We start from the raw sequence: 23,679 nt of genomic DNA, 5'->3' as shown, positions 1-23,679 counted from the left end.
CTCATAGAAATGGGATCTATGAGGTGACCAAAGCAGGCAGATTTTATACTTTTAGACAAAGAAAAAATAAATTTGTGAGGAATTGACAATACAAACTTAGGTTTTGGGTGCTCAATTAGTGAAAAATCTAAACAGATTTGGGCTTGGGGTAGTAAATTTAAAAAGTAACAGCGTTTGTTTATACAGGCTTCTCAGCCTGATTTCCTTGTCTCTGGTGATAAGGATCTCTCTTTGCCTCCTGGTACAAAAAGGGTACCTTTCACATGGGAGATTTATTTCCTGTTTTCAGTGAGACAGAGGGGAAGGTCATAGTGTCCCTCTTGCATTGGCCATTTCTTAAGTAACTTTAATTCAAAATAATCAATGTGTCATTGTGGCATATTTGGAGGCAGTCCACCCTGGCTCCAACAACCTCAACCAGGAGGGTAGGAGTCCCTTCCTTTCCCATTCTGAATGCAGAGGTCTGGCCACCTTCCTTCCCAGGAAGCCTCAGACCAGGTAGACCCCAGCAGCTTCCTATTGGAGGGGGAAGGAGCCGGATTTTGCAAGCCTCTTTCCTTGGAAGTCTGGCAGCAGTGGGACCAGAAGAACCAAAGAGGACCACTTTCTTCTCAGGAATTCTCTCAGAAAGTACTCTTTCTCCACACTTGTTTTCGGCTTACCTTGGAACCTCAGGAAAATCATAAATTAGAGTGCCATTCCCCTTCCAGGCATCTCTCAAATAGTTGAAACTATCACTGTCACAGCACTGCTGAATGAAAAAGAGAGCCAGAAGAGCCTTTCCACTCCCTGGCTCAACAGACATCAAATGGACCCTACTGAGCACAAGGTACTGCACTAGCCTCTGGAGGGGATACTATGTCTACATACGCAAGAATGTTTACACTTCATGAAGGGAACATCACATGGTGCTAAGGAAATATTTACTGAATGAATGACTCCAAGAAAGAAACAGCAGGAGCAGAGTTCAGCCATCTGGTCAACTAAGCAGCTTCCTCCCCTGGCTCACTCCCACCTTTCTCCAGGTCATTCTCTACCCAGCAGGCAAATATATGCTTTTAAATGTCACCTCCTCAGAGAAGCCTTTTCTGACCACCTGCACAAGTAGATTGCCCTCTATTCTCTTTTACTGACATCCTTGTTTATTTTTCTTTGTAGTACTGATTCTCTTTTGTAATTACATACAGAACTGACTTGTTTAGTCACCACCCACCCCATTATAAAGTCCAGAGGCCAGAGGCAAGATCTGTTTTCCTTATCAATATACCTCCTAGAGGACAGTAAGGGTTCAACAACTATTTATTATAAATGAATACATGACTTGTCTGAATACTGTATCATGTGCATTTTTTAGAACATAGGGTTTGTGAAGGGCCTCAAGTGCCAGGATACTGGGGAATTTAAATTCTATGCACATGTAAGGGAGTTTCACCATCCAGTAGGAGACAATTGAAGATGTTCAGTTAGGTTTGTGGGGTGACTTTTTAAAATCAGTCTGTTGCTATCTAGAAGAAAATTTAGAGTGGGAATTATGAAATATAGGCGACCATGTAGAAGGCTACTGAAATAACTTTGGGGGGCAGGATTTGAACTGGATGCAATGCTTATGAAAAGGGTAATATAACAATAACTTTTAAACAGCAAGCAATACATATGGCTGGTTCACTTCGCTGTGCAGCAAGAGCTAGCACAACATTGTAAAGCAACTCTACCCCAATTTAAAAAAAATTATTAAAAAAATAAACAGCAAGCAAACTACTTGATGATAGAGAAGAGTTATTATTTTATTGAGGAGGAGGATGATGGTGGCATTATGGTTAGGTTGAGATGGAGGAAGTCCTCATGATTTAAAGAAACATCCTGAAAAAAAATTTTTTTAAGTATTTATTTATTTATTTGGCTGTGCCAGGTCTTAGTTGTGGCATGTAGGATCTTTAGCTGTGGCATGTGAACTTTCAGTTGTGGCATGTGGGTTCTAGTTCCCTGACCAGGGATCAAACCCAGGCCTCCTGCAGTAGGACCGCTGAGTCTTAGCCACTGAACCACCAGGGAAGTCCCCTGAAAATTTTTGATTAAGTGATATGATGATACAGTTATGCTGAGTTCTCTCAACAGAGTAGTTTTGCCTGGTTATGCAGATGGAATCAAACAGTGACATGCCTACATACAACGTAACACTTCAATACTGTTTATGCATCCCTAGGGATTACTGTACATGAACTGGAAGATAGCTGCTCTTGGATATATTCCTAGAAGTGGGATTGCTGAATAATGAGTATGAATATTAATAGAAATATTAATACATACCATACCCATACAATGATATGAAAATTTTAGATCTATTCAAGTTCAGTAGATGAACAAAACCATATCCCATGATAGTTTTTATTTACATTTATCTCATTTTATGAGAGGTTCATATATTTAAAAGTCATTTGAGCCTCAGAAATCCACTAAAAACTATTAGAAGTAATAAACAATTTCAGCAAGGTTGTAAGATATAAAATCAATATACAAAAATCAATTTTTTCCTATACAGTGGCAATGGGTAAACCAAAAGTGAAATTAAGAAAACAATTCCTTTTATAATAGATTTCAAAAGAATAAAATAGGAATAATTTTAACAAAAGAAATGCAAAAATTATACTCTGAAAATTACCAGTGTTGAAAGAAATTAAAGCACTAGATAAGTTTGAAAGTATCTCACGTTCACAAACTGGAAGACAATATTTATAGATGGCAATACTCTCCAAATTGATCAGTACAGATTCAGTACAATCCTTATCAAAATCTCAATGACATTTTTGCAGAATTTGATAAGCTGATCCTAAAATTTGTGTACAAATTTAAGGAATCCAGAATAGCCAAAACAATATTGAAAAAGAAGAATAAAGTTTGAGGAATCACACTTCTCAATTTTAAAACTTACTACAAAGCTACAGTAATTAAGACAATATGGTATTTACATAAGCATAGATATATAGGGAATTCCTTGGTGGTATTTACATAAGCATAGATATATAGGGAATTCCCTGGTGGTTGAGTGGTTGGGACTCTGAGAGTCCTTGTACTGCCAAGGGCCCGGGTTTGATCCCTGGTTGGAGAACTAAGATCCCAAAGGCCACTGTGTGGAAAAAAAAAAAAGAATAGATATATAGATAGATGGAATAGAATTTAGAGTCCAGAAATAAGCCCTCACATTTACAATCAATTGATTTTCAACAGGGTACCAAGACAATTCAAAGGGGTGCCAGTGTTTTCAACAAATGGTGCTCAGACAAATGTATATCCACATTTTAAAAAAAAGTTGGATTCCCATCTCACACTACATGTAAATATTAACTCAGAAGTATCAAAGACCTAAATGTAAAAATTATAAAATGCTTAGAAGAAAACATAGGTATAAGTCTTTGTAACCTTAAATTAGACAATGGTTTCTAATTCTAACACCAAAAGCACAAGCAACAGCAACAACAAAATAGGTAAACTAGTAATCCCCAAAATTAAATCTTTCGAGCTTTAAAGAACACCATCAAGAAAGTGAAAAGACAACCCACAGAATGGGAGAAAATATCTGCAAATCACATATCTGAAAAGGCACTTGTATAAAAACATACAAAGAACTTAGCAACACAATAATAAAACAACAAACAGCCCAATTAAAAATGGACCAAGGATCTGAATAGTTCTCCCAATAAGATAAGCAAATGGCCAATAAGCATAGGAAAAGTGTTCAATATCATAACCAATGAAGGACCACATGTTGTATGATTCCATATATATGAAATGTCCGAAATAGGCAAATCTGTAGAGACAGAAATTAGATTAGTTGTTGCCTGGGATGAGGGGATAGGAAGACTGAGGGGTGATGACTAAGGTGTGCAGAGTTTCTTCTGGGGGTAATGAAAATGTTCTAAAATTGATTATGATGATGGATCCATAACTATGGGAATGTACTAAACACCATTGAATTTTACACTTTAAAGGGGTGAATTACCCGTAAATGAATTAAATCTCAAAAGAAGCTATTCAAAAATGAAACAGAAAACAGTCATTTGATATTTATTTCTTGTGAATTGTCTATGTCCATGGTCAATTCTTCTATTTGGATTTTTGTTTTATTTTTCTCCTTAATTTGTAGGAACTCTTTGCACCTTGAAGAATACTAGTCTTCTGTCATAGGTGTAGCAAAAAATTTACCCAATTTTTTATTTGGGTTTTTCTTTTGTTTGTAGTATTTTTTTTCCTGCAAAGGTTTTGTTAACCCCAGACAATAAAACAGCCAGTTATTATACCAGCAAAGCAAGTTTATCTGGGAGCAGAAAACAATTGCAATTCGAGACACGCAACTATAGCAAACCACATTTAGGTCCAGCCTAAGGTTCTCATAGCCCATCTGTAGGCACAGTCATAGTAGTAATATCCCCAGAAACCAGGATAAATCTCCAATGTGCCTGAATTTAATGAACCAGATAGATCATCGTATCACCAATATCTGCCCGTAGCCCATTTTCAGTAAGATAAATTTTCTTGCTCATGGGGTCCACGTGGAAAACAGCATGCTCAGAAACGGGGGTCTCCTCAGTGTGCTCTTTCCCCAGGACAGGAAATGGCCAAGGCCCCAATAGTGGATCGTCAAATCTCATCAGTTTCACTTTGGAAAGGTCTTTGATTCCTCAGTCTACTTTCATTAAATGTCAGATTATAGAATCACGGTTATCTCCTTGCCTGATTTCAATTTTGGTTGAGAAGTGGCCATTGAATGGCTGAGAATTCACTAGGGAAGCTGATACACCAGGTTCTGTTCTAAAAACATTAAGTGGTTTCCCAGAACAGCAATCTTCCCCGACTTTATCTGCTTCAGAGGCACACTTGACTTCTGTGTGTTCTAGCTCAAGGGAAATGGTCAGATAGACTATATTCTCCATGAGCACTGCCTGTTCTTCAAATTCTAATTGCAAATGCAGAGCATGAGGTCCCATCTTCTCCAGATTTTCCTTAATCATGGTGACAAATGGCATCACTTTCTTCATGTATTTCTTCAATTCTGGCAAATTGCCTAGTTCATTAACATGACTTTGTTATCAGGCAATTTTCCACTGTTGGTCTCAAAGTGATTACGTAGAACTGGCATGGTGATGTGTTGCCAAGATGGATAGTTCTTCGCCACATAGATGGTACAATGTGAAGGCTTCTGAGGGGGCTGCTTGTCATTCTTCTTTCCTTTAGCTGGTATCATATAGTTGTCTAAGGTCATGTGCTACTTCCAAGAGATACTGTGAGGAGCTTATCAAGCTTTCATCCACAGGATGAAGAATTCTTAACTGAGTTGGGCTTTTCCAGGAGTGTCCAGATGTGCTCACACAAATGAGGACAGAATGGAGCCAAGAGAAGTGTCTGAACTTCAATAAACCGGAACTCAAGGTCTTGGTGCATCCCTTCTATGGCCAATTCATGGTACTTATCTTTCGCAGCCTGAAACTCAAAACCCCTGTTCTCAAAACTTCTTTAAACATCGTCTTTTTATAGTTTTGATCTGTTTTTATAATGCCTGCATTCATTTCACTGGCAAAAACTCTATCATTAAAGGTGTTGGCAGGACCGCTTCTTAGGCTATCCCAGTTGGCAACCATTTCTTTCACCCATTCCACCCAGGTGTACAGACGGAGAATACCTGCATCTGCCATGGTTTCCATAAAGTCAGCATCTTCAACAGTGTCACCAGCATCAGCTAGAGCCAAGCACATTACATCGGCTGAATATTTGTCAAGAGCTTGGGTCAAAGTTAGGAAGTTGCCTGTGGAGTTTTTTTTTTTTTTTTTTTTTTTTTTGTACGCGGGCCTCTCACTGTTGTGGCCTCTCCCGTTGCGGAGCACAGGCTCCGGATGTGCAGGCTCAGCGGCCATGGCTCACGGGCCCAGCCACTCTGCAGCATGTGGGATCTTCCCAGACCAGGGCACGAACCCGTGTCCCCTGCATCGGCAGGCAGACTCTCAAACACTGCGCCACCAGGGAAGCCCGGCCTGTGGAGTTTTGACTTCAAAATCCAGCAAAGAAGTGCAGCAAAGTAAGGAGAGGAAAATTTTGTTGAGGAGAAGGGAAAGTTGGGAGGGGCTGTTATAAACAAAAAGTCCACTAGAGCAGGGGTCCCCAACCCCCCGGCCACAGACTGGTACCAGTCCATGTCCTGTTAGGAACAAGGCCTCACAGCAGGAGGTGAGTGAGCCATTCATCTGTATTTACAGCCACTCCCCATCACTCACATTACCACCTGAGATCTGCCTCCTGTCAGATCAGCCTCCGCATTAGATTCTCATAGGAGCATGAACCCTGCTGTGATCTGTGCATGCAAAGGATCTTATGAGAATCTAATGCCTGATGATCTGAGGTGGAGCTGAGGCAGTGATGCTAGTGCTGGGGAGCGGCTACAAATACAGATGATCATTAGCAGAGAGGTTTGACTGCACAGAGACCATAATAAATCAGTTGTTTGCAGACTCATATCAAAACCCTATCAGTGGTGACGCAAGAGGGAAGAGATATGGGAACATATGTATATGTATAACTGATTCACTTTGTTGTAAAGGAGAAACTAACACACTATTGTAAAACAGTTATACTCAAATGAAGATGTTAAAAATAAATAAATAAAAATAAATAAATAAATAAATAAATAAAAACAAAAAAAACCCCTATCAGTGAGTGGCAAGTGACAATTAAGCTGCATCTGGTGGCAGGCTTCAGGTCAGAATTTAACACTTCTTTTAGTCTGCACGTGGCCCGCCCATTATTTTATTTACCACTTCCATCTGCGCCTCTTTCCTGCACCGTGCACTTGTCTCAGTCACAGTCTTGGTAAGCCCACAAGCTCACCCTAGCCAAAATGAGTGAAAAACAAATGTCGCTGGAGAGCTTCTTTGAAAAGGGGGAAAGACCCGATGATGAGAAAGCAGAAGACTCTCAGGCTACCAACAAAAAGAAAGCTGCATTTAAAAGAAAATACCAAGAGTCTTACTTAAATTGCAGCAGGTGATTCACATTCTCCAAGCCCACTTTGTATAATATGTGGCGACCAGCTATCCAACGAAACCATGAAACCTTCAAAACTGCTCATCTATCTCAGCTTTCACAAGAGTTTGAGCATTACTTCCCAACCACAAAAGACCCCCGAACTGGGAAGGAATGGATCTGCGACCCATATGTGAATAAGCCAGGTGAATTGACTTTGTCTGTGCTAGAAGAGGACCAACTGCTTGAGACTGCAAATGGCGGTGGCCTTAAAAGTATGTTTGAGACAACTTTGAATCTCCATACTCTGTACATTCTGGATTAAAGTCACGGTGGAATATCCTGAGATTGCCACAAAAGCACTGAAAAGCCTGCTTCCATTTCCAACATCCTATCTTTGTGAAGCAGGGTTTCCTGCAGTGACAGCAACCAAAATGAGATTACGGAGTAGACTGGACATAAACAACACACTTCGGGTGTCCCTGTCTCCCATCACCCCCAAATGGGAACATATAGTTGCAGGAAAACAAGCTCAGGGCTCCAACTGATTCTGCATTATGGTGAGTTGTATAATGACTTCATTATATATTACAATGTAATAATAATAGAAATAAAGTGCACAATAAATGTAATATGCTTGAATCATCCTGAAACCATCCGCCCCACACCCGGTCCATGGAAAAATTGTCTTCCACGAAACGGGTCCCTGGTGCCAGAAAGGTTGGGGACTGCTCCACTAGAGGAAACTGGGAGTTCAAAGTATAGTGGCTTTTCATTGGTTTAGTTGTGACAGTCTCTCATTGTCTGAGCCATGCCAAGCAAGAAGAAAATCTCTCTTCCTCCTGCTGGTGGTAATAAAGTAGTATCATTCCTGTAGGAGATAGAAGGTACTTCTCTTCCTGTTGGGATCTTATAGACTTCAAATGGTACCTGTGTGAGAGCTCCCCCTTCTGCCCTCCCAACTCTATTTTAGTGAGGTTTCCCTTCATTAAGAGAATGAAGAATGTCACCAGGCTTATCAGTAAATAAAGGATGTTGGGGCCATCAAGCCATCAGCCACTGCAGATGCCCCAGACTGTGCACCATGAAGAGATTCAGGATGGAGAAAAGCGGGATACCAGTCCTAGATAGATAAGGTGCATATCAAAGGAATGATTTTGATGAGCCCAGACTCTTGCATCTTCCCATAGATAGAAAAGTGCTAACTTGAGATGTCTGGTTTTCTTTAATTAGCAGTGACTTTTGATGTTTTGAGTACCTGCTTTTTGTTGCAAAAACTCCTGTGTATGCTGGATCCTCCCTTGCCTCTTTGGAGCAGTCCCTCAGAGCTGTCAGAGCTATTAAATCTGTGAAGCCACAATGCTTGCAAACAAGTACCCTGGGTGGTGATTATTTTCACAATTTGCCTTCAGGACTGGGTCATCTACCAACTTCAGTCTGGGCCTCACCGCACCTTCTCTGGGTATGAGGATGATTCAGAGGGCTGAGCAAAGCCTGAGGCACATACAGTGAGCACTGGCATTCTAGCAGATAACATACATCCACGATAACCCACAGAGGTGCAACCTGTGGCCTGGACAAAGCCAACACCTATGGAGAACATAGCTAAGATGCTAGCTCCCGGGCATCGGCAACCTAGGGACAGAGAGGCTCCCACCAGGTATGATCTGTCCCAAGCCCTGATCCCAAGGCCTTCTACTTTTCATAGCAATGCCAGCTTCCTGGGAGGAGGAGGGAGTCTTCATTTCAGGAGGGCAGAAGAGGCCAGTTTCATCTATTCTTTCGATATCCCCCAAATCTGTGAGTCCTTAGCAATTTGGCATTTGAGTCTCAAACCCACTTTTCATACTTCTCAAGTTTTTTTTCTCAAACTAAAATCTCTGCCTTGAGACCTCAGAAGCCTACTTTGTAAATCAAAAGCCAAGAATTGTGTTATCTTCAGTCTTTTTCTGATCACCTCTCCTGTGAGGCAGCATAGTTGGAATGTTCTAAATAGATGAGTTCCAAACATGTTCTATCTCGAAGTTGAAAATCTTTTGAGCAAGCACCCCCCCATGTGTGAATGTGCTTCTAATGTATGTCCATATATACTACTGCTAATCTATACATTAAAAATTGGCAAAGCATAGCTTTTTCTCTCTGCCTTGGATGTCAATTAAATTCAATATAAGTTCGGCCAGCTAGAGTGCTTGCAGTGACTTTCTGCTAACGATAATGTTGTGCTGGTAGGTGGTGGAGGCTAAGGGGAAGAATTTTTAATTCCAGGAGAGATGGTTTTTTGTTCTCAAGGACAAATATCAACTGGCCCTTCAAAGCTCTTCTTGGAGTAGTATCTGGCAAATCATTCCTTAATTACCCTTGTTTACCCCTTATGTTCCAGGCTCCTCAGTGGGCTCCGTACCCCTCCTCCATTATTGCAGATGAACAGCTAGACTTCTGAGGGTAAAGGAAAAAAAAATGTTGCCTGCTATTCCAGTTCTACAACCATCAAACCATTAACCACTGCAGTTGCCTGTGCACCTGAGGGGAATTCAGGATGGAGAAAAACAGGAAACATTCTGGGCTTTGGATACCAGCCCCTAAGTAGTTAAGATGCATATCTAAGGAAAAATTTCAATAACCCCAGATTTTTGCATCTTTCCATATACAGAAAAGCATTAAAATCATTAACTTTATATGTCTGTTTTTTGTCATTAGCAGTAATCTGACATTCAACTACATGGTTTTTTTGTTTGTTTGTCTGTTTTGTTTTTTCCAACAAAAGTCTCATATATATGCTGGCTTCTCCCTTACTGCTTCGGAACAGTTTCTCAGGGCTGAGAGGCTGTCTCCTGGTCTACAGTCCTCAGCAAGATGCTGAATATACTCAACTCACAGCTCTTACAGTGTGTGTGTGTGTGTTTTTAAGTCAACATGAGTTATCGATCACTCTTGGGAAGAAAAGGAAGATGAAGGATTTTTTTTCTTGTTAAAACACTTCTTTACTAGAAAACTGATGCATACTTGCTGTAACAGATACAAAGAATGACAGAAGTGTATAAAATGAGCTCCATCTGCACCTTCATTGCTCAGGGAAGGCTCCTGTTGACCTACAGAGTCCTTCTTTTATTGGAAAAGTTCCTTCTTTTCAAAGCGCATTTTGGATATCCTTGAGAGTAGCTCTTTGTACACATGTCAACTACTTTGTGGGGCAAACTTTGTTTTTTAAATCAATATTTGCTATATCAAAGTTACAAATTTAAAATTAGTGAATTCTAAAATTGTAAAAACCTGGTTCTTCTTTAAGTAAACTTATAATTCATATTATTCTACTTATATATCTAGCAAATCTTTAAATAAATTTTAAGGCTTTTATACAACTTAAGTCTCCTTAAACATTTAACAATATATTTGATTTCCATCAACTATACTTAAATAAAAAAATAGCAAAATATGTATATATGTGTGTATATATGTGTGTGTGTGTGTGTGTGTGTGTGTGTGTGTGTGTGTATGTATGATTTCCTTTGTAAGTACTTTGGTTGTTTGATTAGTGAACGAAATTTTCCCAGTAATCACCAATCTTCATAAATTCATGAATTGTAAGTTCTTTTAAATGGTAATAATATTTACATAGAGTAAGATTTTCTTTTAGAATTAAAAAAGTCTGGTCAGTTATTTCATTACACATTTTAAACTGAAATTACAAGATTGTTGGGCCCCAAATCTCTGAAACTTTAAAAATACTTAAAATGCTGAGTATGTACAAAACATTAACTCTATATGTTTGATTTATGAATTAAGTCTACACATACTTTAGATACATTGACACAATGAAGACAAGCATGTGATGCCACCTGAGTGGAGCGAAGTAACCATCCCAAGCAAGGTTATTCTCTCAGCTCCAGAAAATCCAGGTGATCCCTTTCAAAATGAGGGACATATTTCTGTACCAAAGGGAGTCCCAGCCCATGTTTCAATCACTCAAGTTGTACATTATTTAATTCTCCTATCCAAAGATCAGCAGCCTCCCCCGTAAGATGGTACCTAGCCTCCTTGCATTGGGGATTTTTGTCTTTCTGTGGCTCTTAAGATATTTAAGTGACATTATCTCCCAAGGCTCTGTCTAACTCTGCACCCACGAATTCTAAGGTCTGTATTGGATTCTGTATTTCCCAAGGCTCTAACTTTGCACCAACAAATTCTAAGGTCCTTTGAAGGAATTCAGGAACACCACCCCAAACTATGCCTCTTTGGTATATTGATTATTTTGATCTGAAGGCACTTTAAAAAAGCAAATGCTTATTTGCCTAAAGACAAATCCTCCAGAAAGAACCAGGGACTTCCCTGGTGGTCCAGTGGGTAAGACTCTGTGACCCCAACGCAGGGGGCCCAGGTTCAGTCCCTGGCTGGGGAATTAGATCCCACATGCATGCCGCAACAAGTCCGCATTCTGCAACTAAAAAGTTCCCACATGTCACAGCAAAGACCAGGGGCAGCCTAAATATAAATAAATAAATTTATATTTTTTAATTAAAGAAAAAAAAAATAACTCAATTGTCATCAATTCCCTCCCAGGAGTTTTTCACTCACCAGGGAAGATTGACTCATCACAGGAGAAGAGACAGGAAGTCACCACCACTCTCAAATTTTGTCCCAAACTACCAAAACTTCCATCTGATTTTTTGCTGTTGTTTTTTTTTTTTGTAAATCATTTACTCTCCCCTAAAATGCTCACATCCCTTCTCCCCTTCCCCTTTTAAGACAGTATATAAGTTCTCAAATCTCATCACCATTTTGGGTATTCACTTTTTTCCCTGAGACACCCCCATTCATGTGATGTTCAAAATAAATAAATTTGCATACCTTTTGTTCTGTTTACTGTGCCTGTTGTCAATGTGTTTCATAGACCCGGCCAGGGCAAGTCTTTCCTCCTCTACCCTTTCCAAACACAAACCTCTTCAAAGATAGTCTGGAGAGACAGGTACACAGAGTGAGGGAAGAGGGTGATATCCTCCCTCACCTGCTACATCAGTCAAACAGATCTTGTCAGTCAAGAGTAAGCAGTGTCCCCTCCTGTCCCTCACAGGAGTTGGCCTGTGAGCTGGGCCCAGAAGGACAAATGAGGGACATACAAACATTCAAGCAGAGGGCCCTAGGCCCACTGGCCACTCCTCCCCTGCCATCCTCATCTCTCCATTCTGAACGTGCCCTTTGTTTTCCACATGCCGGGGAGATTTTCCTTTGTCACTCACTTTAAGCAATTTTATTATGATATGCTTTGGAGTAATTTTCTTCATGATCCTTCCTCTTGGGGTTGTTGAGTTTTGTATTTTGTTCTTGTTTGTTTGAACTATGGGTTTATAGTTTTCATCAAATCCCCTCCCTGCATACTTCTAGGACTCAAGTCACAAAAATATTAGGCCACTTAATATTGTCTCACAGTTCACTGATACTCTGTTTCATTTTGAATGATTTCTATTACTAGGTCTTCAAGTTCATTAATCTTTTCTTGTGCATTGTCTAAAATGCTGTTAATTCCATCCAGTGTATTTTTCATCTCAGACATTATATTTTTTATTTCTTGAGGTCCTTTCTATTTTTTTTCATATGTTCCAATAACTCTTTTATACATATGTGTTCCTCTGCCTTCTTGAACATTTGGGAAACATCCATAGTAGCTATTTTAACATGCTTGTCTACTAATTCTATCATTTGTATCATTTCTGGATCTGTCCCTACTGATTGATTTTTCTACTAATCATGAGTTATAGTTTCCTAGATCTTTGCATATTTTGTAATTTTTTTATTGCATGGTAGATATGGTAAATATATTCTTGGGTGTAGGAATTTTTTTTTAGTATTCCTTTAAATGTTACTAGCCTTTATCCTGGTACATACTGAAGGTACTTGTAAATAGTTTGATCCTTCCAAGACTTGAGTTTTACTCTAGGGCTAATTTGTCCCTACTCCTAAGGCAATACACCATTGACTATTTTTCTCAACACCCTGTTTCTTAGGAGTCTTTCCAGTCTGGCTAGTGGAACATGAATTATTCCTGGACCGTGTGAACCTGGGGATTGCTCCCCTGATCCTTTCTGGTGATCTTTCTCTGGCCTGTCTCCTCAGGTAGCCACACTTTTCAGAACTCATTCACATATCTGTAGACAGGTTTCTGGAGTTCTTTGTGGAGATGTCTCCTCTGGGGCACTCTCTCCTGTGAAGCATAGCTGCCTTGGCCACCCCCATCTCTGAGCTCTGTCTCCTTAACCCAGGGATCCTGCCACTGCTGGGCTACATCTGGGCACCCTTTATGATGCTCTGTGGCCAGCAAACCATCCAAGCAGTAATCCATAGCTGTTTCCTATATTTCACCTGTTTTTCAGTTGGGTAAGGCAAGATATAAATTCTGTCCCCTTTATTCCACTCTTACTGGAAGGAGAATCACTCCCTTTGTGATCTTTGAATGGTCAGTCCTCTAGGACCTTCATGTTTAATGAATGTGAGGCTCATGGACCAGCAGCAGCCCCTGGCAGACCCACCTGCTACTGAGTCACATTCTTCCTTGTAACCATCTCTCCTGGTTCTTCATACACAAGTTATGTGCTGCCTCAGCAAACAAGCTCAAGAACAATAAAATTCACACTCTAGTTTAAATAAAACATGAAAAACAGTGGAATGCAAGTTAAATAAGAACCCCATCTATACATGGCATGGAAAATACTGTCTTGTTTAGCTTGCCTTTGGTCTAGAACGATTGCTGCAAAATTATCGTTACAACAGGGATCCTTGATCACATATTCCTTTCATTCAATTTAGCAAAAGATCCCCTCTATTTTGGTCTCATTTTGGTTTTAATATAAAGCTATCCTTACTTGTAAAGGTTTTTTAATCCTACAATGAACCCAACACTGAGCTGGGTCTTTTCATTTCAGCTACAGCAGACAGTGTCTGTAGCCAGAGAGCCTGCTTCACATTCAGGTAAGGAAAACACATGACAAATGTGTAAGTTACTCATTTGGCATTTTAACTGAACCAAAGAGCAATTTGTAGAAAAAAATTTAAATTACCTGATTTCTCATACCTGGCTGTCAAGCAAACAAAGGTGTAAAGTAGGATAGAGGATTCATTTGGACATAGTCCAACAGCAGGTGTTTTCTAATGTAGGCAAGCAGCCAAAGTTCCCATCTTTCAAAGCATATTATTAATAAGTTCAAATAATATCAAAACAAATGTGTGCATAAATACTTGGAGGTCACTATGTATCTATTTTAATGATTCATTCATACAGTAATACTTCTGATAGAATTTGACTCATTCAGAAATGTGACCCCACACTTTAGGTGATCAATTCTTTAGACCACTTTTACACCATAATGGTGGGATTTTTATGTATTCATTGAGCATCTCCACTGTGTTTAATTATGCTTTATTCCGATAAATTTATACCTTGCTCACCAGAAAGTCAGAGGCATAGAACTAGTGAACAATGACGAAGTAGGTTGGTGTCCATTAACCTATGAGAGAAAGCTCCTTAAAGCTAGTGAGCTTCCAGGTTTAATAAAACACTAAATAATGTATCACAAGGTTCCACATCATAGTGAGTAACATTATTTCACAAATTTTGTAATGATAACTGTAAAAGGTTTGCTTGTAAAGCATTTAAAGTACTTTAATAATGTTATTGGTAAGCCATACTGTGTATTTTATATACCTATGGTTTACTGTATCTGGAGATGGAGAACAAGATTATGCTCAACTGAAGGAAACAATCATGACAATGGTAATAGAAGTTCTTTAATGGGGCAAATATGATTCTGGCAAATCCCACTCTAAAACCATCACAGCATGTAATAACTGTAAAATACTAACACAATTTTACAAGAGGTAAAAAAAAAAAAAATCCACAAAAATTTGACAATAAAATTCCCTGACATGGAGATCCCTACAAGATGCTGCCATTTTTTTGTAGTTGTTTATGTCAAAAGTATAGAAATAACAAGAGTCTGCAAATTTTTTTTTTTTTTTTTTTTCTGCAGTACTCTGGCCTCTCGCTGTTGTGGCCTCTCCCGTTGCAGAGCACAGGCTCTGGACGCACAGGCTCAGCGGCCATGGCTCACGGGCCCAGCCGAGCATGTGGGATCTTTCCGGACCGGGGCACGAACCCGTGTCCCCTGCATCGGCAGGCGGACACTCAACCACTGCGCCACCAGGGAAAACCCCAAGAGTCTGCCATTTATAGTTACAGATATCAGGCTTCCCTCCCTGCCCTCCTGCCCTTATTCAGTTAACAAATATTTTTTGGATGTTTACTGAGTTTTTAGGCACTGTTAGGTGCAACGGATATCATGCTTAATAAGACATGAATAATGCCTGAAAAAAATGAAATGCAACTACAACAACAAAAAAGGAAAACCAGTTTCCATGAATGAAGCCTGTGCAAAAGTTGTATCCTTTGGTGCCAGAACTTCTGACCAGTCCTTGAGAGACATGAGGCCACAGGGGTCAGGTATCTGAGCCTCAGTGGTAGGAAACCACATTATTCCAAGTACAAGTTCCCAGAAATTGAGAGCATGTGTGGGGTAGAAGAGGCATTCTTCCTGTTTGTCTTTAAATTATTTGTCTGGGTTTAGATAAACTTAATTTATCTTTCTAAAAAGATTTCATTATATTTTTTTCTTTTTTTGGCTATGCTGCGTGGCTTGTAGGATCTTAGTTCCCCCACCAGGGATAGACACCAGGCCTCAGAAGTGAAAGTGCTGAGTCCTAACCACTGAACTGCCAGGGAATTCCCTCACTGTATTTTTAAGTTAGGAGGTCTGGCCTTTTGAACATGGAATGATACATGAGAAATGTCCTACAGGGCATTTTGGGACATCCTAAGGGATCTTTATAGCATGTATTGAGATATAATTTACATAGCATACAGTTTACCCATTTAAAGTGCATAACCATCACTACAATCGGTTTAAAATATGTTCATAACACCAAAAGACCCATGTCCTTAAGCAATCACTCTTCATTCCCTCCTCTCTAGGCAACTACTAATTTACTTTCTGTTTCTATGGATTTACCTATTCTATGGATGTTTCATATAATTGGAATTATACCATTTGTGATTTTCTGTGACTGGCTTCTTTCACTTAGCATAATGTTTTCAAAGTTTATTTTTTTCAATGAAATGTAGAGAATCACATTAATTGATCTTTTTTCTGTTTTTAAATTTTTTTAATTTTTAAAAAATTTTGGCTGCGTTGGGTCTTCGTTGCTACACGTGGGCTTCCTCTAGTTGTGGCAAGCAAGGGCTTCTTTTTGTCATTGCGGTGGCTTCTCTTGTGGAGCACGGGATCTAGGCGCATGGGCTTCACTAGTTGTGGCATGCAGGCTCAGTAGTTGTGGCTCATGGGCTCTAGAGCGCAGGGTCAGTAGTTGTGGCACACAGGCTTCGTTGCTCTGTGGCATGTGGGATCTTCCTGGACCAAGGCTGGAACCCGTGTCCCATGCATTAGCAGGTGGATTCTTAACAACGGCGCCACCAGGGAAGCCCACATTAATTGATTTTTGTATGTTAAACCATCCTTATATTTCTAGGATAAGTCCCAGTGGGTCATGATAAGCCTAACTCTTGATATATTACTAAAGTAAATTTGCTAATATTTGTTAAGGATATTTGTATTTGTCTGTAATTTTCTTTACTTGCAAAGTCTTAATCAGGTTTTGGTATCAGGGTCACACAGGCCTTACAAAACAAGTTGTGAAGTATTTCCTCTTCCTTCATTTTCTGAAAGAGGTTGTATAGTGTTGATATTATTTCTGTCTTAAATGTTTGATAGAATTCATCAGGAAAGACCTCTAGGTCTGGGCCTTTCTGTAGAGGGAGGATTTTTTGTTGTTGTTATGAATTCTTTATAGATTTGGGACTCTTTAGATGTTCTTATGTCACATTTGCTAATTATATTTTTCAAGGAATTTATCTAAGCGTATTTAACTCTTGAATGTGGGTTTTATATAGATCAAAAGGTGAATGAATATTTCAAGCATAGAAGATTGCATGGTCAAAGGAGTGGAGTGTGTGCATGTGTATGGATACAAGCAGTTGTTGCTGGAGCGCGAAGTAAAGGCTGAGAGGTGATGGAAACAGAGATTGAGACCAAACTTTAGACAGCCTCCTTTTTGACTATGCCTTGTTCTTGAGCCCTGTCCTTGGCCTGACAAGTCAAGCTATAGCCAAAATCCTGCTAACTCAGTTTAGAGAGAATCCCCTACTCTTGGTATTGTAGGGGAGGAAAGGCTTTCCCTCTACCCTCCTGGATTTGATGGTTGGATCTATGAAGTACCCTGACAACAGGCAGATTAGCAGAAGAAAATGTATACAAATGTATTAATTTTTTTCTTTTGTTTGTTTGTTTTGGTTTTTTTTGGCCGCACTGTGTGACTTGCGTGTTCTTAGTTCCCTGACCAGGGATTGAACCTGAGTTCCCCGTATTGGAAGTGTGGAATCCTAACCACTGCACCGCCAGGGAATTCCCAATTAATTTTTAATGTGACGTGCACAAAGGCATCACAGGAAAAAAGGTGAATACCTAAAAGAAACATATATAAGTAAGAGCTTATATATCATCTTAATAGGGGAAGGGGATAGGGAATATGGGCCCCTTAGGAGAGAGTAAGTGGTTTTCAGGAAAGATGTCGGAGCCCTTAGAGGAATAGATGGGAGGTTTGATAGACTGGGACAAATTCTGGATGTGATGTCAATTACTAGTCTTCTCTCCTGGTGGATGAAACTCCCGGGGATATGATTTATGACAACTGAATTCCTTTTGGAGGATCTGTCTTTAGGTGAATGAGGGGAGTTCAGAGAAAGCCTCCCCCTGATTTTCTGTTTTTAAAGTGCATTCAGCTCAAAATAATCAATATACCAAAATGGTATATTTGGGGGCAGCATGTTGTCAGGATTCAGGACAAGCCTCCCAAAAATGTGCATGAGGCTTAGTTCCAGCTAAAGGCAGTTGAGACCCCACTGGTTTAAGAGAAGCTATTGCTCCTCCCTTGAGTACCTAGAAGAATTTAAATAAGGGATTTTTCCCAGAAAGTTATTACTGGGAGATAAATTTTATCTAAGTGGCCCAATATATACAGCAGGTCAAACATCTAATTACCAAACACCTGCTCTTCTTCTTATTGTCCTGTGAATTACCTTCCTGTCCTAGGAAGCCCCAGGCCCCTATCCCATTCCTTAGCTCAGGATGACATATATACCTCATTTGACCTTTCTATCTCTGAACTGCTCATGTATGTGGGGTCTCTGACTCTCTCATGTATGTGGGATTCCTATACATACAAAATTAAATTTGATTTTTTCCTGTTAATCTGTCTCATATTCATTTAATTCTTAGACCAACCAGAGGAACTAAAGAAGGGTAGGGGAAAGTTTTCTTCTTCCCTGACAGTGCCCTGAATGCCTTCAATATCTGCTCAGCCTGGATATCTGATCAAATTCCTCACCCCTGCACCCTTGATATCTGACAATCCCAGCCTGCCGTCAGCAAGAATCCTCTTAAGTTAGTTTAGCAAGAATCCTCTACCCTGGATATCTCCTCTTAGTGATTTCCTATCCACTGACCCCTCACTCTGCTTATTGGCTATAAACCCCCAGCCATCTTTGCTGCATTTGGAGTTGGACCTATATCTTGCCCCTATTGCAATAGTCTCGACACCTTTCACCATAGTCCTGAAGAGAGTCTTCTTTACTGTGTTAATAAGTGTCATAATGATACTTTCTTTAACAGGGCCGTAGTCTTAGGAAGTTTGGATTGGATTTTCTAAGTTTTGAGAGGTTATAAAAAAATCTAACTCATGGTTAGATTTCTTCAGTATAAAGTTGAAGTTAATGATTCCTTCTGATGGGGTTCAGAACATCTTGGCACCTGGGCATATTGAATATTTTAAACTGAAGGCATTTGAGAAATGACAGGCGCTTGGAAGGGTTCTCTGACCTTCCACTTCCCCCAAAGCAGGTCATGAGATCCTCTTATAAGAGGTGCCCTCCTTATACCCAGAGTAAAGGAGCCTCCTTATCTCCAGGTTGGAGGGACACTGAGAAGATTCTGAGCACAAAGGCCTTGCTGTTTCCCCCAGTTTACTACACTGACTTCATACCCTGTCCTATCCTGTTCCTTCATGACCGTGCACTCTTCATCAAACTTAGCGTAAAAACGCTCAGTTTTAACTGTTTCTTTAGGTCTTCATTTTCTTATGAAGGCTCCCATGTCATATAAAACTTATGTTAAATAAATGTGTATGCTTTTCTCCTGTTCATTTGTCTTTATCAGTTTAATTTTCAGACCTAACCAGGGACCCTGAGAGGGTCATCCCTCTTCTTCCCCTACCCTTCCTTCCAGTAACTGTATGAGGTTTTTTCATTGTGAGCTAACTTAAATGAAATGAAATGAATGGCAATCTATTGTTCCCAAAATTGAAGGAAAGGCTAAAGGCCCAGGCTGAGAAAGGACAGGGAGACCGAGAAGCCTGAGACACCTGGAGCAGGAAGAGATGTGGTGTCACCTCATGGGGAGCTTGGCCATTTTCAACCTCTACATAGCTCTGCTTGAGGCTTCAATTCCAGCAAGAGTTGGGTTTTTGTCTCCCAGAGATGCAAATCTCTCTAGTGCCTGCACACTAGAATCTCCTGGGAAGTTTTAAAAAAACATGCTGATATCCCAGCTCTACCCCAGAAATTTTGATCAATGATAATTGGCCTGGGCTACAGGGCCTTGGTCTTTTCCAGAATACCCTGGAGCTTTAGGTGTGGCAGGGAGAAGAGCACTCCTTGGGGTAGGGGGCTGAGTCTGCAACCACCTGGAGGTACTCTGAGCCAGGTGTGCTGGGGCTTGTTTTCGGCCAGTGGGGGGGAAATATAATTGCAAAATCCTTTCCCACCCCAGAATACTGCTCCACAGAAGCAGAAGAAAAAGAAAACAACATTATTATCAAATAAAGCATTAAACCAGAATTCGATGCACATCACAGGCATTCAATGTAACTCACTAAAAAGATTGCAACGATAGAAAGAAATCTCACTCTTTGATACAGCCAAGGGCATACAACCCATCACATTAGGTAGCCTTTGCCATTTGGAATAGGGTGACAAGTCTGGTCCACATCCTCCCAGGGCATCTTAAACTCTGTTATACTACTGGTATATAAATCCTGCATCATCATGGTTGTACTTAAACATGGGAAGTGCATTTGGCCACCAATCAAGATTTGGGATTATTAAGGGCTATAGGGGATCAGAACAGGCCACCCCCAAACATGCCACATGGGCATAAAGATTATTTTGAGCTGAAGACAATTGAGAAACAGCAGATGCCAAACAAAGCTCTCCACCCTCCCCATCTGCCTAAAAGCTCGATATAAATCCCCATTTGTAAAATTTTCTCCCTGTACTGTACCAGGAAGAGGAGGATGGCTCTGAGTCTCTTCTCAGCTCCCAAAATAGCAGGAGAGGAATCTATGTAACAAGGCTACTAAAACAACACTTATCTTCCATGAGTTCTCCCCATTTATTTACCTTCCCAAGTTTGCTGCCTTTAAATCCTGAACATCTTTTCCTGAGTCTTGTCACATCTCTAGAGATTTATTGTTTTTTGTTAAGATGCTATATAAGCCCAAGTTCTAACCACCCCTCTGAGTTACTCATCCCTGAGTTTTCCCATGTCTATGTGTGTTGCACGCATTAATAAACTCTGAGCTTCTCTACTGAATCTGTCTCTTATCAATCTAATTTGCAGGGCTCCAGTTGGAGAACCTAGTAGGAAAGAGGGAGAGTTTCTTCCTCCCCTACAGAGCTAATATGTTTCCTCATAGTGGGGTTGGATACCCTTATCAATGCCTTGGGGATCCAGAATACTGAAGAGCAACAGCAAAGAGAAGGAGGCATTGGCATGCCAACCAGAAACTCATGGTGCCATGTTGGGAAAGGAAAAAATTTCCCTCTGCTCTTTCTAGGTTCCTCTAGCTGGTCTAAGAACCACACTGACATGAGACAGATTAACAAGAGAAAATAAAATTTAATTACATACTACATACCTATGGGGCCTCCATAAGAATGCGAGTTAGGCAATTGAGGCCTATATGTCATCTGAGGGAAGGAGAAAGGGTAGGGGTTTGGGACTTCAAAGGGGAGAAAGACAATTCACTTGGAAGTGGAAAAACAAATGTTTGGTGAACAGATGTTTGCTATGCCATGCAGAGACAGTGGGACGCAGAGAGGACTTTGGTCTCCAGGCCCTGCTGAGTGACCCCTGCCACACCCAGCCAGTATTCTTTGCAGATATCTCTGGTGATGGGGCTCTTCCTGGGTCAGGGCCTTTATCTAAATTCTTTAGGCAGTTAGAGGGAGGCAAAAAGAAAGACTTCCTGAGTCTTCTGTTTCTTAAAAATTATCAGCTTGAGATAACCCTCAAGCCAAGGAGACATTCTGAGAGGAAAAATGGGGTTTGTTCAGTCAGTCAATTAAACTTTTTTTGAGCATCTATGTGCCAGCAGTTAGCTAGACTCTGTGGAATTACTGGGATTAAATAAAACAGCAAAATGAATTCTCCTATTGTCAGGGAGGAGGAAGGCAGGGAGAGGGCGAGAGGGAGGGAAGCTTCTCTGACTTGTCCTCTTCCCCTTTCCTCCCTTTGACGCTGCACCCCAGCTGCCTTGGACACCCCCAACCCCCCATCCCTGGTGTCCTGGCAGTGTTTGCATCTTCACCTCCCCTCCCAGACTGCAGCCTCCTCAAGAGTGGGGTCAAGATCCTCAGCACCTTCTCAGGGCCCAGCTCAGGTAGGTGTTCAATAAATCTTTGAGGACTAGAGGCAGAGTCCTCACCCTTAGGGCTTAGTATGTAGACTGTGCAGACATCGTGGGAATGAAGCCAGCCAGGAGGAATCCTGAAGGATGAGTACGACTGTGCTGTGGACCAGTCCCGCCAACTCTTGCCTCGTTTCTTTGAAATTTCCCTGGCTGGTTTGTCCCCGAGACAAATAGTTGTTTTTCCCTGGGATTATAGTTGTATTTCAAAAAACAGATGGAGCAAACCTTCACTGGTTCAAATCTCTGGCTAGAGGCGGGGCACCAATCCCCAAGCAGCTTGGAATGGAATAACTGGGCCTAGGGAAGTGACTTGTCTCATCTAAAAATACACTTGTTTCTGCGTCTCCCATTCCCATAATTAAACACACGTACATGCACATGCACATACCCTTGCTGCCCACATTTTTTTTTTTTTCAGTTTTCACATTTTTCTGGGACATCCAGGGAAGAGGACCCGTCCCTGTCAATGTAGGTGCTCACAGTTTCTTCAGCCACTCTGAGCTTGGGCCCTGTGGGTCCTGTGGGTGGCTGGACCCATTGGGTATGTTCCCATTGTCTAGGAAGAGCACAGAGTGGTTGTAAGGTGAGGCCTGGTTGATCATGATGGCATACTTGGTGTAGGGGCTGATTGTGGGCAGAATTATAATGAGGGCCCTGATGGTGAAGGACACCGCCAGCACCAGCTCCTTGGCCCAGGCATTCTTGAGGAAGGAAGGAGTCTTGCACTTTCCCTGGCTACCCCAGTTTAAGTCAGCTGGTTCACAAAGACTCTCTGACCAAACTTTAGACAGACTCCTCATCCACAGCCTGCTAAAGACAATCTTAGCAAAAAAATCCTGCTAAGTCAGTTTAGCCAGATTCACCCACTCTTGATATCTGATCAAACTTCTCCTCCCCCGCTATTGGTGTCTCATCCTTGATGCCTTCAGCAAGAATCCAGTTAGACAGGCTAAGCCAGAATCCCCCATCCTGGATGTCTCCTCTTAGTGATTTCCCATCCACCAACCTCACAGTCTGCTCATTGGCTGCAAACCCCTAGCCATCTTTGCTGCATTCAGAGTTGGGCCTGATCTCTTGCCCCTATCGCAATAGACTTGAAAAAGGTCTTCCTTACCATTTGAACAAATATCAGGATAATTTCTTTTAGCTTGTTTGAGAAGGAAAAAGAGAAGCGGTCCAGTTGTTGCTCCTTGGTCTGTTCCTACAGGTGGCTGGACTATGGCCAGAGTGATTTTGGGGAGAGAGCTGTCAGTTTCTGTATTCGGGAAGTGAAGAGTGGACTGCATCCCCAAATTTCTGTCCTTCTTTAGAAGGATACAGAAAAAGAAGTATGGGCAAAGAGATGCTCAGGAGAGGCAAGGCAGTGACCACCAGGGAGTTGGTAGGAAAGCGTTTACTTCTGCATTCTCAGAACTAAGGGAGAAGCGCGGTGCCTGTCCATTAGCCTCTGGCGTTGGAGGGAAGAAGGTGGGGAGACACAAAGCAGGGCTGCAGCCTCAGTGAGATGTCTACATGTATCCCCATGTCCCTGTAGCTCATAGGTGGACATTTTTTGCAAGATCCTTCGATTTATCTACCTCAGCTTATTTTCACATTAAAAAAAAAAAAATATATATATATATATATATATATATATTTATTTATTTATTTATTTATTTATTTATTTATGGCTGCTTTGGGTCTTTGTTGCTGTGCGCTGGCTTTCTCTAGTTGCAGCGAGCAGGGGCTACTCTTCCTTGTGGTGCGCAGGCTTCCCATTGTGGTGGCTTCTCTTTCTGTGGAGCACGGGCTCTAGGTGTGCGGGCTTCAGTAGTTGTGGCATGTAGG

The 23,679-nt window shown here is 41.0% G+C and overlaps 2 pseudogenes; both read right to left on the bottom strand.

Moving 5' to 3' along the window:
- Positions 1 to 4,430: 4,430 nt before the first annotated feature.
- On the bottom strand, positions 4,431 to 5,802 carry LOC131761020 (leucine--tRNA ligase, cytoplasmic-like; annotated as a pseudogene).
- Positions 5,803 to 22,328: 16,526 nt separating this feature from the next.
- Positions 22,329 to 22,652, bottom strand: LOC131760776 (NADH dehydrogenase [ubiquinone] 1 alpha subcomplex subunit 3 pseudogene; annotated as a pseudogene).
- Between the last annotated feature and the right edge of the window lie 1,027 nt (positions 22,653 to 23,679).

The sequence above is a fragment of the Kogia breviceps genome, chromosome 8 (genome assembly GCF_026419965.1).
Source record: "Kogia breviceps isolate mKogBre1 chromosome 8, mKogBre1 haplotype 1, whole genome shotgun sequence".
NCBI lineage: Eukaryota > Metazoa > Chordata > Mammalia > Artiodactyla > Physeteridae > Kogia > Kogia breviceps.
Note: the sequence above shows the minus strand (reverse complement) of the source record. Positions and strands in the feature narration are given on the sequence as shown.